Below are 25,981 nucleotides of genomic sequence, written 5' to 3'. Positions count from 1 at the left end.
AAAATCAAGAAGTTACCTGTGCCGTATTGGTAGAGAGAAGGGAGGGTAAATGGTTGCACAAACCTACCTGATTACTAATATTCATATAAAAGAACATCTGGGTAGCAGTGACCATAACATGATTTCATTTAATGTTAGCTGTAAGCAACAAACACATACTGGAAATATGAAAAACCTATGTGGCTCATGGCCAAAGTAAAAAAAAAACGATAAATATTAATAAAAGAGCTTTTAAAAAAATATAAAAATGAAGGAACACAATCATCATTAAAATGTTACAAAGAATATAACAGAATATGTAAAAAGGAAAGCGAAAATTCAAAATGAACGACAGATTGCAAAATAAAGTAGGACAAACCCCAAAAATTCTTCCCATGTAGGTCAGGTCTGAGTATGTAGGCCCTTCATAAAATAACCTGGAGTGGGTGACTGGGGACAAAGAAAAGGCATTTTTTTTTTAAAATAGCTTCTTCAGCTCTGTGTATACAAAGGAACATGGGGAAGCTTAAGTCCATAATAGGGATGATATTGACACAGCCCTAAATGAACTATTATGGCTCAAAATTGATATGGTCCAGAAATATTTAGACAGAATAAACGTGAATAAAGCACCTGGTCCAGATGGCATACACTTATTGATCCTAAAAGAATTGGACTCTATCATTTTAAAGCCATTGTTTTTAATTTTAGAGACGCTTTAATGACTGGAATAGTACCACTCGATTGGTGTAAGGCCAATGCAGTGCCTATATTTAAAAAAGGGTCTTTACTAAATAACTATAGACCTATTAGTTTAACTTCTATAGAGTGGAAAATACATTTAATAGCTTAATAAAAGACCACATTGATGAGTTTTTACTAGAAAAAAATATTTTAAGAAACAAACAGCTTGGATTCATGAAAGACAGAAGTTGTCAAACAAATCAATTTATTTTTGATGAGGAGGTAAGCAAGAGAAAGGCCTGGCTGTCAGTGTTAATTTTGGCAGCAAAATTGAATTTATTTTTAGTGTTAGTCTTTTGACTAAAATAGTATTTAAATTTTAGTCCCATTTGTTTTAGTTTTGGTCATATTTAGACGACTAAAATCTCCAGTACAAAATGAATTTTAGTTGTCTAAAATCTAATGGGTGTAGTTAAATTGTAATGCATTATTTAAGCATTTCTCTACAATTTCCAAACTCATTATATACTCATTATATAACCCTTTACAATCACTTTTACCTACAGATTAAGGCTTACCTGTAGGTGCTCGAAATATCTCCTAATACTCCACGGTTTAGGAGATATTTACAATAATGATGGGCGCTGATGTCTACGGCCCATGCGCCGTAGACAACGGCGCAGGTGCACTTTAGAAACGGAGCCACAATACCCAGAAGTAACCCCCGGGAGAGATGTCCGCCACCTGAGCGGTGTACGAGGACAGCTGCGGGGGCTTCGATCTGACATGAGCATTACATAATGAGCTATTATGCTATACATACTAGCTCATTATGCCTTTCTCTTGCAGGTGGTGTTTTGTTTTTATTTTTTAAAAGTGCAAGTGCAAACCACTTTAAGGTTTGAACACTACAGACACAGATTTAGTCATTATATAATGTTTTTACTCAAGTAAAAGCACGTTTCCTTACAAGAATATATATATTTTTTTTTACAAAAAGGTAATGTTAAAATAAAAACCCTTTGTGTGATGATACCACCATGCAGCGCACATTTACATGAACTTTAAGGCCGCGTACACACGACCGGTCCATCCGATGAGAATGGTCCGACGGACTGTTTTCATCGGTTCACCGCTGAAGCAGACTGATGGTCTGATGTGCGTACACACCATCAGTTCAAAAACCGATCGGGTCAGAACGCGGTGGCGTAAAACACACGACGTGCTGAAAAAAACGAAGTTCAATGCTTCCAAGCATGCGTCGACTTGATTCTGAGCATGCGTGGGTTTTGAACCAATGCTTTTGTGTACTAACCATTGGTTTTGACCGATGGTCAGCCATCCATCGGTTCGATTTTAAAGCAAGTTCTCTAATTTTTGTCCGAAGGAAAACAGACCGATGGGCTGTACACATTGGACCGATGAAACTGAACTTCAGTCCGTTTTCATCGGTTTGGACCGGTCGTGTGTACGCGGCCTAACAGTTCAAGAAACTGAACAGAGCACAAAGAAAACATTTCAGCAGCTTGGCCTGGTGTCAAGAAGGGCACCACAGAGGCTACTTCACCCTAGGAAAAACATCAGGGACAGACTGATATTCTGCAAAAAGTACAGGGGTTGGACTCCGGACAACTGGAGTAAAGTAATTTTCTCAGATGAATTCCCTTTCTGGTTGTTTGGGGAATCCGGAAAAAAACTCATTGTCCAGAGAAGAAAAGGTGAGCGCCAAACTATAATCAGTCTTGTGTCATTCTAACAGTAAAGCATCCTGATACCATTCATGTGGGTTGCTTCTCAGACAAGGAAGTGGGTTCACTCACAACTCTGCCTAAGAACACCAAGCCATTTATGAAGAATGCTACAAAAACATCCTCCGAGAACAACTTCTAACCATCCAGCTTGGTGATGAACAATGCTTTTTCCAGCATGATGGAGTACCTTTCCATAAGGCCAAAGTGATAACTAAGTGGCTTGGGAACAAAACATGGACATTTTGGGTCCATGGCCAGGAAACTCCCCAGACCTTAATCCCATTGAGAACTTGTGGTCAATCCCCAAGAGGCGGGTGAACAAAAAAAAAAACACAAATTCTGACACACTCCAAGCATTGATTATGCAAGAATGGGCTGCCATCAGTCAGGATGTGGCACAGAAGTTGACTGAGGTCTTGAAAAAGAAGGGCGGTCAACCCAACACTGCAAATATTGGGCCAGATCCACAACGAGCGGGCTTAACTTAAATCTTCCTATTTAAGTTACACCGCCGCAAAATCTCTACCTAAGTGCCCGATCCACAAAGCACTTACCTAGAAATTTTCAGCGGTGTAACTTAAATTCGTCCGGCGCAAGGCGTGCCCAATCTAATGGGGCGAGTCCCATTTAAATTAGGCGCGCTCCTGCGCCGGACGTACTGCGCATGCTCCCGACGCGATTTTCCCGACGTGCATTGCGCGAAATTATGTTACGCCGAGTTTTGTGAATCGCGCCGGGTAAAAAAAGTTGCGTCGGGAAAAAAAAGAGATGCGACGGGAAAAAAAAAATTTGACAGCGTCGCGGGAAAGAAGGGTCTACTTTTACATGGTGTACTAACTTTACACTTTGTAAAAGTAGCCCTAATTTTGCGTTTGCAAACTAACAACTTACGGAGACTTCACGAAGGGAAACCGCTTCGTGGATCTCCGTAAGTGCTAATTTGCATACCCGACGCGGCATTTCGACGAGAAATGCCCCCAGCGGCGGCCGAGGTACTGCATCTTAAGATCCGACAGTGTAAAACTATTACACTTGCCGGATCTTAGGAATATCTATGCGTAACTGATTCTGTGAATCAGTCGCATAGATAGAAACAGGGATACGACGGCGTATCAGTAGATACGCCGGCGTATCCCTTTTGTGGATCTGGCCCATTGACTCTTTGCATAAACTTACTGTAATTGTCAATAAAAGCCTTTGACACTCATGAAATGCTTGTAAATATACTTCAGTATACCATAGTAACATCTGACAAAAAGATCTAAAAACACTGAAGCAGCAGACTTTGTGACATTCTCAAAACTTTTGGACACAGCTGTACTTGTACAAGCACAGCACACACAGCACACTGCACATGCACTGTCACTGCCAGCCTGGCACAGCATAAAAAAAAACAATACTCGAGGCCGGGTAATGATTATTTCTACAAAGGGAATCTGTTTACTGTCAGTTTATTATTTCAACAGTTCTAATTCTCAGATACATTCAAAGAAAAAGTGCACAATCTACAATAATGCCATTAGTGTGTGAATAATAAGTCACCACTTTTTATCAACGTCTCTCTCCGCTCTTAGCATTTGCAGTGACAATAGAGGTAAATATCACACTAAAAAGACTACTGATGTAGGATCCCGACATAAGGCTGACCTTTTTCGACCATTACTGATCTATTTTTCTTTTTCATTAGTGTAATATTTATCTCTATTGTCAAATTTGCCAATGCTAACAGAGAGAGGAGTTGATAAAAAGTGGTGGCTGTTATTGTTCCACATACCAATGGCATTTGTAGCCTGTGCCTATTGTCTATAAATTTAATTGACAATTAAAACTGTTGTTTAATCATTGATTCTTCCTATTGCAATAAGCACTACCCACAAGTATACCCCCGTACACACAATCACTTTTTGTGATGAAAAAAAATGACATTTTTAAAAACGTCATTTAAAATGATCGTGTGTGGGCTAAACATAATTTTTTGTCTTCTGAAAAACTACCAAAAAAAATTCGAACACACTTTTTTATGTCATTTTTTAAAATGTCATTTTTTAAAATGTCATTTTTTGTGTCATAAAAAATGATTGTGTGTGGGCAAAAATGACGTTTTAAACCCGCACATGCCCAGAAGCAAGTTTTGAGACGGGAGGTAAAACTACCATTCATAATGGAGTAAGCACATTCATCACGCTGTAACAGACAAAAAAGCACGAATCGTCTTTTACTAACAAGTGACCGGCTAAAAGCAGCCTCAGGGCGAATAGAACTTCCCCTTTAGAGTGCCGTCACTTTGTTTATCATTTTTCAAAAACTATGGTGTGTGGGCAACATCATTTTTAATGATGAAGTTGGAAAAATTTCATTTTTTTTCATGATAAAAAATGCCAATTTTTTTTCATCACAAAAAGTGACCGTGTGTACGCGGCATAAGGTATGCTTTTTATGTTACAAATTGAAATACTTGGAGAATAAAGCACTTCTATTTGTTTTGATTCATTTTAAGGAAAGCACTTTGTGCCAACATGACCCTTGCTCTATTCCGCTGGCCACTAGAGAGGTAACCTGTGACACTGAATACCCTCTCTGCAAAGGCTTGAGAAGCTGGCATAGCCAGTAGGTCTAATGCAAAATGTTTTAGCTGGTGATAAAAAGTGTCCCTCTTTGACAGCCAAAAATCTGTTGCAGTGTCCTCGCTGATGGTGGCAACTTGGTGCCAAAGCTCTTACTTATATTTTCTGATCTGCTGCTCTATGCTGTTTAGGAAGATCCTCTGCCTGGGTCTTCTGCAGTATTTAGAAAGAAACCAAAAGACTGGCTGGTTGCCTTCAGTAGATGCGGATGGCGATGTTTCTTTCACTTCCTGCGATAGTTACACCATCATCTTTAGATGATTTGTCATGTTGTATGTGTGGCAATGTGGATTTTCTTACAGCATACTCCTCTGCCTTAAGCAGTTCCTAAATATTCTCATCCACCATATCAACGAGGGTTTCACAGACAGTAGGGTTGAAAAACAAGCAGCTGCTGCAAGTGGCAAGAACATTTCATTAGTTTATGAAGCAAAACACTGGTTCACTCTCCCTTTCATTTTCTGAGCAATTGTGGCAAGGTCTGGTAGCTAGTGTTCTGTTTAAAGTCCTTAAGGTGGCTGAGTAGATCAAAGAGGGCAGGGACAGCCAGAGACTTGGACATGGTGACACTCATGGTGTGTTTTAGTATGTTCTGCAAAAGGCAGCAGTACAGTAGGTCATGCAATGATGTGAGCTTTTGCCATTCGCTAGGGAGCAAGCTGTCACATCACATGTTGTTTTGTTTGCGATTTTTCAGAACTAGGGATGAGCCGAACACCCCCCCCCCCCCCCGTTCGGTTCGCACCAGAACCTTCGAGCGGAACGAACGTTCGCGCAAACATTTAGAACCCGATTGAAGTCTATGGGACTCGAACGTTCGAATCCCATAGACTTATATTCATAAAAATGAATATCTCGGTAACGGCAGCAGCTGCTGCCACAACTGAGATATCCAATCTTAACGTGGCCGGTCCTGTAAATGATAACGGTGGTCTCCGCGGTGGATTCGCCACAAGATCACTGTTATCGGCGGCGGGATAGGGGACCCTCTCCCGCACCCTCTGCTGCTTACCGGAGCCGTCGGCAGCGGCGGAGGCGATCGGGTCCTTCAAGCGTGACATGTTGGGTATCGTTTTACTGTGCGTAACATTATCTTTCACAATATAAAAAAAATTGGGCTAACTTTACTGTTGTCTTATTTTTTTAATTCAAAGAAGTGATTTTTTTCCAAAAAAAGTGCGCTTGTAAGCCCGCTGCGCAAATACAGTGTGACAAAAAGTATTGCAATGACCGCCATTTTATTCTTTAGGGTGTTCGAAAAAAAGATATAATGTTTGGGGGTTCCAAGTAATTTTCTAGCAAAAATTTTTTTTTTTAAACTTGTAAACACTGAGTCTGAAAAACAGGCAAGGTCCTTAAGTAGTTAATGATAGCATGCAGTTCCAAGCTGTGGTTTCCAAAGCAAGAAAATCATGGAAAACTGGATACTAATACTTATAGGTATAGTTGATCCAGGAAATATTAGATTGCCTCTTGGGGGGATCCGGAAGGATTTTGTTCCCCTGCTGGAGAAGATTTGATCATGCTCTTTTGTTTTGTTTTTGCCTTCCTCTGGATCAACTGTGGGTATAGGATTGTGTATATAGGATTGAGTAATTTTTTCCCCTTCTATTGGTTGAACTGGATGGACTTTTTCAACCAGACTAACTATGTAAATATGTAACCTGCTATTTATGCATTTCAGCAGCATAGTTAGCTTCTTGCCTGCAGTTCAGCTTTCAAGGCAAACTGAACTAAACAATACTGTATATGTCTTAGTTGAGCAAGTCCTAGGTTATTGATATTAAAAAAAATTACTAATAGTAGTATGATTGTATGTCTATCAATATCTCTGCACACAAAATTTTGGCGGATCAATCGTGGTTTGAATGGCTTTTTCTAACAAAAAGAAATTCCTGAACAGTGACCAGGAGATTTCTGCAGGAATAATCTGTCTTGAACCATTTTGCATGTTTATGAGAAACCATCTGGCAGCCAGATCTTTTGACCAATATGCCAGGTCTATGGCTACCTTCAGAAAAGAAAGTTCAGCATGAATGATACATGAATACGAGCCTCCTCCACTCTGTTATGTGTATGAGCTTCATGAGTAAGCATGGCTTCCATCAGAAAATCACATTTCAAAATTACTTCACGAAAGGCTATACCTTTGCTAATTTGTAACCCTGCGTGTTATCTCTGCTCAAATATTAAAGCACTTAGGGGCAGATTCACGTAGCTTGGGCGCAGCGTAACGTAACCCGTTTACGTTACACCGCCGCAAGTTTTCCGATTTAGTGCCCGATCCACAAAGCACTTACCTGCAAATTTGCGGCGGTGTATCGTAAACACGTCCGGCGCAAGGCGGCCCAATTCAAATGGGGCGGGTACCATTTAAATTAGGCGCGCTCCCGCGCCAGACGTACTGCGCATGCTCCCGTCGCAAATTTCCCGACGTGCTTTGCACGAAATTACGACGCGCCGACGTTTTGTGAATCGCGACGTGATCAAATGACTTACGCCGGGAAAAAATTATTTTTTTTTAAAAAATCAAAAGCGACGCGGGAAAGACAGCATACTTTAACATGGTGGAGTACTTTTCCACCATATTAAAGGTGCCCTATCTTTGCGACGGAAATCTAACACTTGCGACGACGTAACGACGGGAAAAATCTTCGTGGATCGCCGTAACTCCTAATTTGCATACCCGACGCTGGTTTACGACGCGAACTCCCCCCAGCGGCGGCCGCGGTATTGCATCCTAAGATCCGACAGTGTAAGTCCATTACACCTGTCTGATCTTCTGGCTATCTATGCGTAACTGATTCTATGAATCAGTCGCATAGATACTCTGGGAGATACGACGGAGTATCTGAGATACTCCGTCGTATCTCTTTTGTGAATCTGGCCCTTACTGAATAGAATCACAAAAGGAAGTCCTCTACTTTCTTTTAGACGTCTAATATCAGAAGAGGTAAGATTTTTACCCACAAACCACAATGCCTAATAAAGGGGTTCCTTATCAGGACACATTAGGTGACCAGAGATCTCGCAAGGCGTTTTGGAGATCTGCTGTGCTTTCTGTCAGTTAATGAATTTGTAAATGTTATTTTGGACCACTTTTTACAATGTTCCAACTACCACAAAGCACAAAATTAAAATCACTAGTGGAGTGGATGTTGCCTTTTTTGTTCTTCTTTATTAAACAACACTGCATGTGCAAAGTTGCCAATCTATCTCTTTTATAGAAACTTGTGTGGGACTAACATAGCACTTGCAATGACTTCCTAAATGTATTACACCAGCTGCCATAGTATCCCAGGTGCTAAAGTAGAACTAAAGGCAAAACGTTTTTTTTTCCATTTTGGATGGAGTAAGGGAGGGTTTTAACCCCTGTATTTTTGTTGCCATTGGTCATACTTTAGGGGTCTATTGATTGTGCAAATGTCAGAAGCATTTGTGCAAGTTGATCAAAATGTCACAGTATTTTAATAGTTAAAAAGTGGGAGTTGCGCTAAAAATAATAATAAATGAGTGACCATGTATAAATAAAAATAAAAAAGCGCTGAGCCAGAGTCAGCTCAATCAAAAACCAAAATGTAGAATATAAAATCTCAATGTGTGTTCATAAACAAATCAATAAAAAATATATATTATAAAATTGAAGAAAGTCCCCAAAAAAAGTCCAAAAACACTAGGAAGTGAATCCAAATCTGTGGTTTAAAGTTAGGACAATATCCAAGTGAAAGAATTCAGGCTTGACCCTTACCAGAAGTATAGATCCCAGGGGATCAAGAAGAGCCATCCATACTGTAGCCACAAATATGTGGAGCGGTCCTATGTGGAGCGGTACAGGGGTTCCTACTTCCGTAGACTCAGCCCAGTGAAAAGTAAAGGGAAAAAAAGAGAAAAACAAAAATAGTGCAAAAACGGATGATAAGCAGACACAGACTAACTCCCAGTGGCTAAAGTTGACAGACACTGTGCAGTAAAGCTGGGGTCCCACCACCAAACGAACACACTGACCCTTACCAAAGATAAGCGACCCTCAAAGGATCAGTTTTGCATGTCAGTGTGTAACGATCTACAGCAGGAAGACGCTTGTCAGGCAGGTCATTTTGATCCAGAGGTCAGGTAACCAGGAAACATGAAAGATATGCAAACTCTCATAGTGAAATACCATCAAAGTTTAATTAATAAAAAAAGTAGAGCACTTACAATTAAAAAGGTTCAATGCAGCAGAGATAAAATGTAGCCGGCCGGCAAACAAACAAACGAGGCACGTCCTCTGTACGCGATGACGTCAACACGCCAACCTCCCTATTTTAATGCCTGTATAGTAAACTCCATCTAGTAGCCAAAATGTGGTATAGCTTTCTGAAATACCTCAATGAGAAAGCTTTACAGCATTTTTCCCAATCGATGGACCTGATAATACAGGAATCAATCTCTTAGAAAAAATATGGTTATATTTCTTTCAGCTTGCATGAATGCGTTTGAAAGCTGTGCAAAAAATGTTTTATAAATTGACCCCTAAGAGTTGGATGGGTCCCCTTGTTATTGGATATCTTGTGCAGTAGACCAGATTGAGAAAGCCAGTATGTCCCCTGAGGTAAATGCTTCCCACATGTTATTATAAGATGGTCATTAAAAAGGCTGTCAGGCCTCGTACACACGGCCGAGGAACTCGACGTGCCAAACACATCGAGTTCCTCGTCGAGTTCAGCCCTGAAGCCGCCGAGAAGCTCGGCGGGCCGAGTACTCCCATAGAACAACGAGAAAATAGAGAACATGTTCTCTATTTTCTCTACGAGTTCCTCGGCGGCTCCATCGGGCCGAAAGTGTACACACGACAGAGTTTCTCGGCAGAATCCGGCTCTGACCGAGTTTCTCGCCGAATTCTGCCGAGAAACTCTGTCGTGTGTACGAGGCCTCATACTACAGATGGTAAAACACAAGAACAAATGGGGCACTGGATTCAGATTTTGAGTGAGTGGGATTGCCATTGAGCACACTGGTTCCAGTTCAACAGCATTCTACAAAACGGGGAACCACGCCCCAGGAACAGGGAAAGGAGTTGAGAATCTACACACAGAACATACAACCCAATGAGTGGAAAATAAAGCAATTTGATAAAAAAATATTATATATAGTAGCATAAATCCAATGCGTTTCAGGAGCCAAACATGCTCCCCATGCATCAGGGCTACAAAACAAGTACAAATACAAAGGAGATGAAGTCTAAAAGTAAATGGTCATGAATATAAAAACAAATATACAAGTAAAAATGAATATAAAATCTCAGCATACGCGGACGTTTTACTTTTCTCATTAACAAACCCCACAATCTCTTTGCCGAACATTCTTAAATAATTTGACATTTATGGTGCTTTATCGAACCTAAAAATAAATTTCTCAAAGTCCGAAGCGATGGGAATTGCTATTCCCTCCCACACCTAGCTTTCGGTTTAAATGGACGACCTCGGCTTTAAAATACCTAAGCACACACCCCCATTGAAATCTTGCGCACATATGAAATAAACGTACCACCCATTTTAGCCAAGGCTCGGACTCTACTAGAGGTTCGCCAGATGTAACCTCATAAAAATGTGTATACTGCCTGAATTCCTTTACCTCCTTCACCTCCTTCAAGCCCTACCTGTAAACATTCCACACTCATTCTTCAAGTACATGCACTCTTCATCCGCTTTATTTGGGCTCATAAAAAACCCTGCTTACGTCGAGACCTAATGTCGCTCCCTAAGCAAAATGGGGGTCTGGCACTGCCAGATGCCAGACAATACTATCATGCCACCCATCTAGGCTGAATACTTGACTGGCGACAACCAAACTATGGGTACAATTAGAGTAATCTCAAACCACCATACCCTTAAAGAACGCGCTGTGGTGCTATATCTCCCTTCCACCAGGATTAAAATCTCACTTGCTGATAGAGACCCCATTACAACACTGCACCCAAGTGGCCATGCAAATCTCTTACGTCGGGGAAATCTCTGCTAACACCGATTCTAGGACACCCTAAATTTACACCGGGTTTACAGACTACCGAGTATACCACTCTGAGAAACACGGGCCTTGAGTATGCCTCCAAGTTCGTGACTGCGGGGCAATGGCCATCCATATCGGAACGGACCGCCACGATGGGCAACTACCAACTTTCCTTTTGGAAAGTGGCGCAACTGCACCACTTCTTACATTCTATGCCTGACCCCCAAGACTTCTCACGCCAACTGACGACCTTCGAAGAGTACTGCGCAGGGACCAAGCCGCTATCTCAGATACTGTCCAAAATGTACTCCTTGCTCAACACGCCACCTCACCTACCCTTCCTTGACAGATGGGAGAGGGACCTCAACCGTAAATTTTCAGTGACTCAAAAACAACACATCCTCAGCTGTGCAGTCAAAACATCTATATGTACAAAAGGTACAGGAGACGAACTATAGACTGATGTCCAGATGGTATTTAACGCCCTCTAGGCTACACAGGTGCTTCCCCGCTTCGGACCGCTGCTGGCGTTGTAGGACGGAAGAGGGTTCACATCTTCTGGCCATGCCCTAGCTTGATGATCTATTGGGGGATGGTTCGCCGCATAACACAGAATTTTACAGAGTACCAGATCCCATACGATGCAGTTTTATTCCTACTGCACCTCTCAAAAATCCAGACTAAAAGATACAAAAAATCACTAGTGCAACATTTATTAAATGCTGCTAAGACATGTATCCCTCTCTTTGGGAAACAGCAGTGTCCTCTGACCATTGCGTGTTGGCTGAAGTGGGTGGAGGATATGAACAATTTGGAGGACTTAGTCCTTACTGCGCAACACAACCGTGAGAAATACTCAAAAACCTGGAGTCCCTGGAAAATATTTATTCACTCTGATGAAGGGGAAGCCTTCCTAAGGTCTTAGCTTGTCTGTAAACGACCACTTGGCCTTAGAACGCTAATCGTTCCTCTACCATCGCCCACACCCTGGTTTCCCCCCCCCCTTTTTTTTCTCTTCTCTTCTATCTTTTCTTTCACAGTATGTTATCTACTATACTGTTCTTAGGAAAAAATTAAAAGGAAGTGGAGAGGTCCTGTTGCCTTAGAACACTCATGTATATATTGGACTGCATTAATCCCTATGAGTTACACCAATTGTAATATATATTCCGCAATGTAAAGATGTGTTATGCTCATTTTGTTAATGCACATTGACTGAAGTGTCTGTAACATTTACGATGTTCTTATATTGGCTGTAATGTTGGGATTGCTCCTTTTGTTGGTGCTTAATAAAAATTAATATTTAAAAAAATCTGCAATGGGAGGAGTGAAAGGAAGCTGAAACTTGCCAATGAAGGGGTGTGGGCTGCCTGTATGAGATGCGTCTAAGCAGTCAGAGTGTTTTGGGTATAGTAGTGGTCTGAGTAATAGCAAACCATACCTTTCTCGGAGCACACAGGCATGGTGTGATGGGTGAAAATCTTGTGTTGGTTCTATGTCATCCCCCCTTTGGCTACCATCAACTATTTTATAGTGGGTGTTACACAGTAGTTACATTATGTACTCTGACAGGAGACATACTTACAACAACCTCTTGTAGTCCAGGGGGCATGTCAACGACAGGCAGTAGCTAACAGCTGTCTTGTGTAATGCTGAGTGTCACACGCAGCAGGTATATATCATCTGCCATGCATACTTTAAAGGGAGAGAAAGTTTAGGAGCACCTAAAGCAACCAAGCAAGGGATGCAACAGTGGAGCTATAAATGGCTGAGGCTGGACTTGGGTTTTAACTAGGTTCTGTCAGTTTTTGAAACTCCAGCTCCTTAGAGTCTATAATGTTTCTGCTTAGCATAGGTAGATGGACCTTCCATCAATATACAGTACAGCTAGAAGCTAAATGTATACATTACAACAGAGACGCCTGCTTAAAAAAACAACATGAGATATGAGTCTCTATTTACTTTTTGATGATGGCGTGGGAGAGTTTAGCTGGAATTTAGATACAGTTGCCCTTTAAAATTAGTAGTATTATCTAGGCATTTGTATGAGTAATTCAATAGACTCACTGGCTTTAAATGTTGGCACTTAAACAGCTCCCTCTGGACATTTGGTACCTGCCGGTACTCACATAAACCACAAGAGGACTTGATGCCAATAGCTTTCACCTGAACATATGCTTGTCTAGACCCAGGACGGTATGTACAGTAGCTGCCACAACCACCTGACCCACATTAAGTACTCAAGAAACTTATACTGTTTCAAATGTCACCCTAAAAAATCTTGCACCACAGGCTGATACACATGCATCCCACAACATTGCCATTGTCATCTCCAACCAGTGCAAGTGCACACTCCAAGATCTGGACTGATGCCCCTAGACTCTAAAACGATAAATTCTTAATCCCAATATGTCCATGCCTCCAAATCCTGGAGGTATGGACTAAAAGCTTAAGCTTATTGTATCTGAACAGTCCATAAAGGAACCCTATAATTCATGAAAGATACAGGCTAATATTGGTGAATTATCCCCTCAAATATATTAATTTGCCTAGCTATTATGCTACTTTAAATTCTTCAGTGCTTTCTGAATCATGAACATACAGACTAGGAGTTCCGACTACCTTCTGACTACTCTGGCTCATACTTGTTCCAGTTCAGTGATTTAAAAGTATAGTGGCCAAAGACAGCCAGTCGGCATGTTTTAGGAAGAAATTTCTCATTATCAGCCTCTTCCTTTAAAGAAAAGGTCTAGTGGTTTGTGCACGTTTTCTTTTTTTTTCTGATCGAGGCCAACAAAAATAAAAGTGTAATATATAAAAAAAAGTTCTCTTTTTTTTTTTACTTGGGTAAATGTACAATATACAAGTGTATATTATGGAGTCTTATCCAAATTGCAGGAGTAGCTTAAAGAGGTTGTAAAGTTTTGTTTTTTTTGTTTTCTAAATAGGTTCCTTTAACCACTTAAGGACCGGACCAATATGCTGCTAAAAGACCAAAGGTGTTTTTACAATTTGGCACTGTGCTGCTTTAACTGGTAATTGCGCGGTCATGCAATGTTGTACCGAAACGAAACTTGCGTCCTTTTCTTCCCACAAATAGAGCTTTCTTTTAATGGTATTTGATTGCCTCTGCGATTTTTTTTTTTTGCGATATAAATGGAAAAAGACCGTAAATTTTTTAAAAAAATGATTTTTCTTATAACAAAAAGTAAAAAATATCGAATAAACTAAATTTTAGTCAAACATTTAGACCAAAATGTATTCAGCTACATGTCTTTAGTAAAAAAAAAATCAAAATAAGTGTATATTTATTGGTTTTCACAAAAATTATAGCGTCTACAAACTAGGGTACATTTTCTGGAATTTACACAGCTTTTATTTTATGACTCTCATTTCTTGAGGTGCTAAAATGGCAGGGCAGTACAACCCCCCCCCCCCCAAATGACCCCATTTTGGAAAGTAGACACCCCAAGGAAACTGCTGAGAGGCATGTTGAGTCCATTGAATATATATATTTTTTTTCCCAAGTGATTGAATAATGACAACAAAAACATTTTTTTTTACAAAAAGTTGTCACTAAATGATATATTGCTCACACATGCCATGGTTATATGTGGAATCCCCCAACCCACGTCTAGGCAGGGACGTACAGGTACGCCAATGTGCCTGTCCGTGCCATTCTGCCGACGTATATGTACATGTGGCGGTCCGGAAGTGGTTAAGGCTGTCCTAAATTCTCTACTTTGTAATTTATTTATTTTTTTCAGTTTTTATAGTGAGCTTCAACGACAGGTTCGTGCGGTAATCATGGCAAATCATGTGAAGCTTGTTGTCCGTTCAAGTGAATGGGCTGCCCTATGTGACACACATAATTGCGTTAAAACAACAATGTCAAAATTGCATAGCGGGAACGCTCCTTCCCCTATGTGATGATGTGAACGGGGACCTAGGGAGTTAATTTGTTTGTGCTGCCTCTTTAGACAATCATAGTGCTCTGGAAGCTCTTTGTCATTTTTGTGTTGTAAGACATAATCTGTATACATATAGTAACTGTGAAGGATATCAGTGTAAATCTCCCTGCTTGGTTCATGTGTCACAAGCTATTGACATGTTAATGACCCTTCCTCAGCCAGCTCCCTAGTTCAAATGGTAATTGATTTATTGTGTGTGGGAAGGAGACCGGCCTTACTGTTTACAATGATTAGATAAGGGGCTCATGTTAATTATTCTGATTGCTTCATTGTGGTCAGGCTGTTACACCTAGTAATTAACTCCGCTGATGTCTTTATCTAAAGAAACATGTCTGCATGGTCGGCTCCGACTTGTCTCCTATAATCTGTATGGGAAACCCCACTGTGTGAGGGGGGCGTTCCTAACAGGCTGTAACCACATATAAGCTGAGTTTTTGTGTCAATAAAGTGTCTTGTTCCAGCAGTAAGCTTGTCTCATGTGTGGCTTTCTGGGCGATTCCAGGGATATCCCTCCTCGTGGAATATTGGGGTGATTGTCGTTATGGGAAGAAGGGAACGTTGACGGGGATATCATACCGATACCGTCACAATTGGTTGGTAGCAGCGGGATTTTTCCCTTCTATTCCCCTTCACACCCGGATTCCAAGCAGACACTGGAAGAACTACTGGAAGTTCGTGGAAGGATCGCTAGCAACAAAACCAAGCGGGTCATCATAGCAGAATTAATGGAGCTAGACCAGGAGGACGGGATTGCAGCAACGCCAGCAGTACAAGAGATGGAGACACCAGTGATTCAGGAGGAGGAATCGCCAGCCAACAAGCTAATGAGAGAGAAGCTAGCGTGGTTCGGCCCGAACCCAACGCCGGATGTGGTTCTGAAAGTGATGGACCTGTTAGCGGAGGAGGCTAAACAAATAAGGGACGCAGAACTACAGAAGGATAAACAAATAAGGGACGCAGAGCTACAGAAGGCTAAAGAAATAAGGGACGCAGAACTACAGAAGGATAAACAAATAAGGGACGCAGAGCTACAGTTAAAACTGGCAGCAGTCCAACAAGCAGCCGCACCTTCTACGAACAGTGAGTACAGCACAGCAGACGCAAGGAAGATTCCGTTTAGCGCTTTTAAAGCTTTTGATGAAAAGGACTGTGAAATTGATAACTACCTGGCAGACTTTGAGCGACAATGTAACCTGCACCGAATTGCTAGAAGAGAGTGGGTTGCAATATTGTCAGGCAAACTGTCAGGCAAAGCTTCTGATGCTTTCCGGACCGTGCCAGATCAGGATATCCATAGCTACGCCCGGGTTAAAGAAGCGCTCCTGGCTCGTTATGCAGTAACCCCAGAGTCCCACCGACAGAAGTTCAGGGACTCACGCAAAACCACGAAAGACTCTTACGCAGAATGGGCATGCCAGCTGTCCCTGTCGGCCTCTAACTGGGTTAACAGCAGCCAGGCCACCACCGCAGAGGACATTTTGCAACTAATGCTCCTGGAGCAATTTTACAATCACATCCGGACGGATGTCAAAGATTGGGTGAGAGATCGCAGGCCCATGACTCTACCAGAGGCCGCGAAGTTGGCGGATGAATATGCGGATACTCGCAAGACAAACCAGGTCACACCACGGGTACAACCTCCACAACCAACGGCGCCCTCACACCCACCAGCCGCTAGATACCAACCGCCTAACAGACCGATGACATCTAGCCCTCGCTACCCACGCCAGGAGGACAACGAACAACGCTGCTTCCGGTGCAAACAGTTGGGTCACTTCAAGCAGAATTGCCCCATGAACGACCACACCAGGTCAAATTGGTCTCAACCTGGGTACCGCCCACCAGCAGCAGCCCATTGTGTAGACTCGGCTTGGGATCTCCAGGAGCTGGGTCCGGAAGAACCATTGGGCACCCCTTACGAAGCCCTCATGGTACAATCTGTTATTACGGACAACAGGGAACACCATTGTCAGCTGGTCATGGGCGACCGCCATGAGCCGGAGGGGCCTTGGAGGGAGCTGGGCAGAAAGAGGCACCGCCAGCTACCCTCCAAGAAGAAGAGGTCCTGGAAGTCATATAACCAGCGGACCTGGGAGGAGAAGAAGCGACTGGAGATGGAATCGCAGCGGGCGCCCCAGATGCGGGCCGAGATGTTCACCAAGGGCCCACCGGTGGCCCCTTACACCACCACCCAGTTCCTGATGATGAAGGACCACGTGGAGAGCCTGCAGGACATGAGCAAGCAGGATCTGATCCGTGAGTACATAGAGCTGGAGGAGTGCATAAGCCGCATGGAGGAGGAGAACAACCACCTGAGGTCACAGCGGGCTGACCCCCCCAGGCTCCATGAACTGGAGATGGAGCTGGAGAAGCTCAAAGAGGAGAACCGGCGGCTGCGGAGGGAGCAGGGGGTGGCTGACCTTATGGGGCTCTGAGTCCCCTCTCCCCCCCCCCCCCGGACTCTGAGCACCAGTGCTACAGCATTTCAACAAATATAACTTTTTCTTTTTATGAATCTCCTGTGATTGTCACTTCAGAGCCATAACCTGCCCCCTCCCATAGCGGGACACCTAGACGGCGGCGCACAGACCCATTCGCTGTCTTCACACTGACTTCTGGTGACTTTGCAGATCGCACAAAGACTTGGGGACTGACCGGCGTGTGATCTGACGACCCGGTAGCATACCTGAGTCGGAAGCAGTTACCAATGGAGGTCAGTCACGCCAAACGGAGTTAACCTCGGACTAAAAGCTCTGAACCCGTCAACCCTACTGGACCAGGGAAGGTCCAACCGGGTTTGCCGGAGCAGGGAGAAAAAGGGGGGCCATTGTGAAGGATATCAGTGTAAATCTCCCTGCTTGGTTCATGTGTCACAAGCTATTGACATGTTAATGACCCTTCCTCAGCCAGCTCCCTAGTTCAAATGGTAATTGATTTATTGTGTGTGGGAAGGAGACCGGCCTTACTGTTTACAATGATTAGATAAGGGGCTCATGTTAATTATTCTGATTGCTTCATTGTGGTCAGGCTGTTACACCTAGTAATTAACTCCGCTGATGTCTTTATCTAAAGAAACATGTCTGCATGGTCGGCTCCGACTTGTCTCCTATAATCTGTATGGGAAACCCCACTGTGTGAGGGGGGCGTTCCTAACAGGCTGTAACCACATATAAGCTGAGTTTTTGTGTCAATAAAGTGTCTTGTTCCAGCAGTAAGCTTGTCTCATGTGTGGCTTTCTGGGCGATTCCAGGGATATCCCTCCTCGTGGAATATTGGGGTGATTGTCGTTATGGGAAGAAGGGAACGTTGACGGGGATATCATACCGATACCGTCACAGTAACAAAACAAATGTAAAACATAAACATCTAACATTATAAATGATATGAACTCCAGACACAAAAACTTTAATTCAAATATATTGCTTAATCGCCACATGAGATATAAATCCTTTGTGCACCAAATGCCTTTACAAACCCAGATATTACATTTCAAAAGTAGCAGTGACACCATCTCATAGTCTGTACAGAGAGCAGAGCTATGGGAGGGACCCAGCAGGCCCATTCACTACAGGTTGCCTGCAGAAAACTACAGGAGGGGGTGGAGACCAGACCAGTCTCCCTGCACACAGAGGGAAGACAGCAGTGACCAGTCTTATTACAGGCAAAGCTTCACCCTGAATTACTGCACAACAAGATTCAAGAATACACACGGCCCTTTAGACAATATTTGCTTATCCCAGAGTTCAGCTTTAATGTAAATCCTGAATGTCCTTTGCCCATAAAGGCAAAGTAAAAGGTTCACATTATTGCAGTCCTCTGCAGACACAAATACCATTTTTTTAATTTCCCTGCTTTTCCAATCAACCGGCAGGAGTCAAAGCAAAGCTATAAGTAGGGTACAAGTTGCCAGAGACATACACTATATTACCAAAAGTATTGGGACACCTTCCTTTACACACACATGAACTTTATTGGCATCCCAGTCTTAGTCCGTAGGGTTCAATATTGAGTTTGGGGTGGAGTCCTGACCTCAAATTGATAGAACACCTTTGGGATTAATTAGAGCAGAGACTGTAAGCCAGGCTCTCTCATCCACATCAATGCCTGATCTCACAAATGCACTTCTGGAAGAATGGTCAAACATGCCCATAGACAAACTCCTAAACCTTGTGGACAGACTTCCCAGAAGAGCTGTAAATGGTGTGCCAACTCAATATTAAACCCTAAGGACAAAGGCTGGGATTCCATTAAAGCTCATGTGCATGTAAAGGCAAGTGTCCCAATACTTTAGGTAATATAGTTTAGCTCTCATGTATCTCTGTATGACAGCGTGGTGGTTCCACCCACCTGCTCCTAAGTCGCTATTGTGTTCTGTAGTATAGAAGCAGCTGGTTGGGGGCTCCACAGCATGGAGCAGGGAGGCAGCATCTGACACCCCTGGAACTGTCAGATACTAGTGACAGCTGTAGCTCTGTAAGATTGGAGATACTGGTGTTATTCTTCTTATTTTATAGGCTGTCCCTCTAAATCTCTAACATGCAGGTCATGGGATCATTTCAGATCAAATCAAATTCAGATAAAACATGTGAATTGAAAAAAAAAAAAAAAACAACTGCAATCAAGTAAAAGTATCAGGACCAGTTCAAGACTGCTTTTGGTTAAATATTACAATAATAATTTAAAAAGGTCCTCCCTTAAAAATAATAACATTTTCTCTTAGGTAATGGATATTTTCAGGAAGAATGAGTCAGATAAATAACTCTTCACATTGTGTGCACATTTGTGTTGGCCATTGCGTTATTGCTTTCGATTTTCATTTTCAGTATTTATGAAATTAAAGTGAACTCTCCAAATATAATCCACACACATCCACTACTTAAAGAGGAACTGCAGTCTGCTCACATAATTTGTAATAAAAACATCTTTGCCATTCTGAAGCTTCCCTCCAACCACATTGCATATTATGTTTTATATATATATATATATATATATATATATATATATATATATATATATATATATATATATATATATATATATATATTAGTGCTGTCAAGCGATTAAAATTTCTAATCGCGATTAATCGCATTAATGTCATAGTTAACTCACGATTAATCGCGCGATTAAGGAGGTTCACCCTTTAAAACATTTTTTATTTTGTTTTCTTTTTTTTTTATTTTTTTTATAATATTAAATTGTGTTTTTTTATTTTTTTACATTTTGATCACTTTTATTGCTGTCACAAGGAATGTAAACATCCCTTGTGACAGCAATAGGTGGTGACAGGTACTCTTTATGGAGGGATCGGGGTCTAAAAGACCTCCGAGCCCTCCTTTGCACTTCAAAGTATTCAGATCGCCGAAAACGGGGATTCTGAATACTGTGTTTGGCAGCCGAGAAACCCGGAAGTGACGTTGGTTTCAATGCGGAGACTGAATCACAGCCGTTTACGGCTTAGTGTCAGTCTCCGCCTGAACACAGAACGCGGCGGATGGAGGATCGGGTCTCCCGGTGGGACGGGAGGCCCGGTCAGAGCGGCGAAAGTCGGCGGGAGGGGGGGATGTCCCCTCCCGCTCCTCCGGCATAACAACCGAGCGGCTTTTAGCATTGAGCAACATGACCATACAGACAGCCATCAAAAACAAAATACAGCAGTGCTATCATTACTACAATGTCACCACTTCTACTACCCTCAAATTTCCATACTGTGTTACTCATCCCACATTCAGTCCCAACAACCTGTCCATGACCAGGTCCACCGGGGAAAGCCCCGGCGTATCTAGCCATGGAGCCCAAAAGATTCTCATATGTACTCCCCTTGTGTTGGTAGATCTCCATACATATCTCCTATCTTAACAATCCAATCCTTCGAGGTCGGAGTATTCTCCGATTTCCAGTAAAACATAATCAACTTCCTAGCCTGGAATAGCACCCTATGAACAGCCTCCATTGTGTACACCTCTGTCACATACTCCACCAATACACCCAATAGACATACCCTGGGGTCCACAGGTATAGATACCCCAAATACCGAGTTGACAGTACTCACCACCTCGGCCCAGTATTTATGCAGTTTGGGGCATCTCCACAGGAGGTGGATAAGATCCCCATGGTCACGTTTACATCTAGTGCATGTATCTTCATTCTGCATCCCCATCAACTGCAATCTATGCGGCATATAATATACCCTAAAGATTATATATAATTGAGTGAGCCGCTGGGCCACATTCAGTGAACAAATGCTCACCCCTTGAAATATCTCTTCCCACTGTTCTCCATCCATTTTTCCCTCACCAGTATTGGATGCTGCCCCAAGAAGTTCTGTAATAGGATGGCGTAGCATTGAGAGATAAATCCCTTAGAAGACACAGCATCCCCAATGAGACTAAATACCGGGGTCGGCGACAAATGCCACTCAGAAAACCTACTCTGAGCCCTTACTGCGTGCTGGAGCTGCAGGTACTGAAATAGCATTGAGGACGGAAATCCATATTCCGCCCGCAGATCTGCAAACGGTCTAAGCCTTCCATGTTTGAAAACGTGTTTGATATGCGTGATCCCATATGGTTTCCACCCAGTCCCTATCTGTAATTTAGCCAGCTCTGTGTATGAATCATTAAAGCGGATCTCCACCCTCAATTCAACTGCAGCTCCATATTCATACTGCTCCTAAACAATGATGAATCGGCTATTTTCATTAAATTTAGTATTCGTGAACCTTATTAATCAGCCAGGCTTCCGGTCTACCCCCCCTCGGGTTTCCTCCAGTTTCCTGTGCCGCGCTGTGTCTGCTGGGAGCCTGTGTCAGAGCTCCCTATTTATAATATCTGTCTCTCTGTTAGAAAACATTGCGCGACTTCGCTCACGCCGCCGGTCACCATAGCCAGTGCGCATGCGCAAGATCGAGCGCTGTATGCTGGGACAGCATCCATCGCAAATAAGAAGTGCCTGCCTATGGGAATCCAACGACCATAGCCAAGATGGCAACGGCAGGAAAACACAGAATATAACTATTTATTGGGGACAATATTACAGCGGAGCGGTGGGGGAGACACCAGAAATGTGAGTTTAGCACAGCAGTGCCATTACACATTTAAAAATACCATTTAGGAAAAAAAAAACGATTTTGCGTGGGAGATCGGGGGCTATATTCAGTGTATCCATTAGCCTGTTGAATATACTTGCATTTATTCCACACTTTTTGTATGAGATTGTACATAGGATATTTCTTATTCGGTTTGGCAAAAGCCAAAGCTTCCAGTGCCATGGGGATGGGCCCATCACCCACCGTGTGGAGCATTAGCGCCTAGGAGTAGCTAGCCGGCTCACTCCCGAAGCACCCCACCAGGTGATGCAACTGAGCCGCCAGATAGTACAACTACGGGTTGGGCAGTGCCAACCCGCCGTTGTCTTTGGGCCTCTGAAGATGCTCCAATTTAATCCTGGGCGGCTTATTCTTCCATATCAAAGATCGGAAGATGGTATTCACTATTCGGAAATTTTTTAGAAGGTTTACCACCGGGGCATTGTGAAGACAGTAAAGCAATTGCGGCATTAGAATCATCTTTACCAGGTTCACCTTGCCTGCCACTGAGATGCGGAGATTGTTCCATGTTTTGACCCGTTCTCTAAACCTCTGGAGCAGGGGGGAAATGTTCAAGTGGCTAAAATCAACAGCAATAGGGCAGATTTTGACCAGTTAATCTGTAGGCCAGAGCACACTCCAAACCTCGTAATTGTTGGCATGGCCTCCCGCAGGGACGTGTCAGTATCTCCCAGCATAAGCAAGGTGTCGTCTGCATAAAGCATCACCTTCTCCTGCAGGGGGCCATAGCAAAACCCCACAATGCTCGGATTAGCTCTAATCTCCATAGCCAGGGGTTCAATGGCTAATGCGAAGAGGAGAGGGGACAGTGGGTAACCTTGCCTCGTTCCCCTCCCCAGCGTAAAGCCATGGGACAGACACCCGAAGGCTCCGATAGCAGCCTCCGGCCGACGGTAAAGTAGGCGTACCCACGCTATATAAGTGTCACCGAACCCGAATCGCACCAGCACTGCCCACAAGTAATTCCAGTCAATACTGTCAAATGCCTTAGCGGCGTCTAAGGACAGCAGAGCCCTGCTTCCTATATTGTCTGCGTCGGATTGCATATTCAAAAATAACCGCCGCAGATTAATGGCAGTGGATTTATTCGGCATAAACCCTGCCTGATCGCCATGTATAAGGGAGGTTATAACAGTATTCAACCGCATTACTAGCACCTTCGTCACATTGCAGCAATGAGATTGGCCTGTAAGAACCTGGGTCAACTGGATCCTTGATCGGTTTAAGAAGTAGTAAAATATTTGCTTTTGCCATGGAGGGCGGAAGCTCTCCAGCCCCAAGAGCTGCGTTAAAAACACCCGGAGCAAACGCGGCAGTAAGACAGCCGCATGTTGCTTATATACTTCCATGGGGATCCCATCCTCCTCCGGTGCCTTACAATAAGGGAACAATCCCACTGCCTCCTGAAGTTCCTCTACTGTGAGGGGTGCGTCCAACCCCATCCTCTGCTCTGCCCATAGTCTAGGAAACGTCAAACCATTCAGATACTGTTCCAGATCCGCCCCTGTATAGGCAGTGCCAGGGCAGTACAACTCCTCATAGAACCCAGCTAACTCCTGCATAATAAGTTTGGGTGAATTGACAGTGGGCCCAGCTTTGGATTTCATTTCCCCTATGGTAGGGGACCTCTGCTGCGAATTCGCTATCCGTGCCAGCATACGTCCCGTTTTCTCCCCCTCCTCAAAGAATGCCTGCTTAGTGAAAAAACTATTTTTTTCGGCCTTGGAGGAAAGCACCCGCTCGTAAGCAGACTGAGTGGCCTGCCACTACTCCCTGGCCGAGTCAGAGGGATCCAGAACATATTGCCGCTCCAGATCTTCCACCCTCTCTTCCAACTCCACCACAAAGGCAGATGAGGCCTTTTTAACCTTAGTAATTTCTGTTATCAAAATCCCTCCCAAAAACATTTTAAAAGTTTCCCACTGTTGCATACAAGAACCCTCCGGGTCCTGGTTAATGAAAAACAAACGCACGCTCTCTTCTATGGCTTCAGGGGACTCCAATAACTTCAACCAGAAAGCATTAAATTTCCAAGGGGCTCTAGGGAGCTCAGTGGGCTGGGAGACCACCAAATACACTACGGGGCCTTTGTTCCATTTTGGATACGTACTGGAGCATGCGTGCGTTTCCCACCCCCAGGTAAATCCTAGACAAACTACCATGGGTCTTAGAAAAACACGTATATTGTCTAACCCCCTGGGTTCCGGTGTCGCCAGACATCCACCCAGCCCACCTGTTGCAACAACCGCGCCAGGGGGGTTCTCCTGGAGAGGGCAGAGGCTCCTATGGCCGGATGTCTATCCAGCGAGGGTTCCAAACAACAATTGAGGTCTCCAATCACCAGCAGCGGCACCTCCGGCCTGCCATCCACATTAGGACATCAAAGCACCACCGCCGTAAAAGGGGGGGCACATACACACATGCAAGTTTACATGTTAAAGCACCCAACCTGTAATGAACAAACACATAGCGCCCCTCGGGGTCAATGTTATTGTCCAGCTCCTGATAGTCCAAGGAGCCATGGACCAAAACACTCACCCCCCTAGAATAGGAGGTATGAGTGGAGTGGTACGCTTTAGTCACCCAATTATACCGTAGACAGCTCACAGTGTCCACCGTCAGATGTGTTTCCTGGAAGCAAAAAATCCCTGGGTGAAATTTTTTAAGGCACATACGTACAGTAAGTGGGGAGTGAAGTCCCCTCACATTCCACAATACTATAGGGACCTCCGCCATTCACCAAAATGAAATATAATAGTAAGAAAGTGTACCCCCATCACTCCTGAGACTCTGGTGATCATTTGGTCCTTGGAAAAGTCCGGAGGGAATGCACATTGGCTGTTCATACTGACCGCTGTAAAAGTAGTGCTGGAGAACCACCCATCAAAAAACAGAAAAAGAAAAAGAAAAAAGGAGGACGCAAACCACTCACCTCACCAACTGTTCAGTGCCGATCCCTGCAAACCGGGCAGAGCAGGCACGAGGCCCTGCATACAACCTCAGGGGCCCACAACAAGTCAGATATTGTAAATCCACTCTTACGATTTCTGAAGCTCTCGTCTTGATCTGTTGCAGAATAATGTCCCTCAGCCAGGGGTCATCTGGGTAAAAGTATTACAAAGTCTCCTCACCATAACACGGCTCCATCATTTTTCATGGCGAGCTCGGGAGCCCTCCATGGGCCAGGGCACCACTATCCTTCCTCCCCGCCATCTCTTGTCCTCGCCGTCTCAGGGCCTGCTCATTCCGGTCGAGCCAGTTAGCTGCATCCTTTGCCAGCTCAAAGAATTGCACCTGCCCATTCACAATCACCCGCAGCTTGGCCGGGTACAACATGGCGTATGGTAGCTGCAACTGCCTAAGCCGGCGTTTCACATCAAAGAACTTAGCCCTGCATCTCTGCACTTCCGCAGAGAAGTTAGGATAAAAGGACACTCTGGCTCCATCATGCTGTATGTTAGCCCGCTCTCTTGCCTGGCGTAGCACTGTTTCTCTATCTCTATAGTTCAGCAGTTTTGTCAACATTGGCCTGAGAGGCCCTCCAGGTGGTGGTGGACGAGGTGGCACTCTGTGAGCACGCTCCACAGAAATGGCTGCCTGTGCCTGTGTCCCTGTCAAATCAGGCTCAATGTGCTTGGAGTGCCCCTGCAGCATTAGTTCCCGTGAGCCTATTCATTTTCTGGGTGTAATAAATCATGTTCTTGGGTGCCTCCTTACCCTGTACCTTCGGCATCCTCTGCGCTTTAGGACCTTGCTCCTTCATCTTGTCTGTGCTTCGTGGGGTTCCCTTCACTGTGAGTGCATCTTGAAAATCGGGACTCAAATCAAAAAGCCCTTTTCGAACCATTCCCCTTGTGCAGAGGGCTGGCGGAGGTTTCC

This window comes from Rana temporaria, chromosome 10 (genome assembly GCF_905171775.1).
Source record: "Rana temporaria chromosome 10, aRanTem1.1, whole genome shotgun sequence".
In the NCBI taxonomy this organism is placed as follows: Eukaryota; Metazoa; Chordata; class Amphibia; order Anura; family Ranidae; genus Rana; species Rana temporaria.
This window is presented reverse-complemented; position numbering follows the sequence as displayed.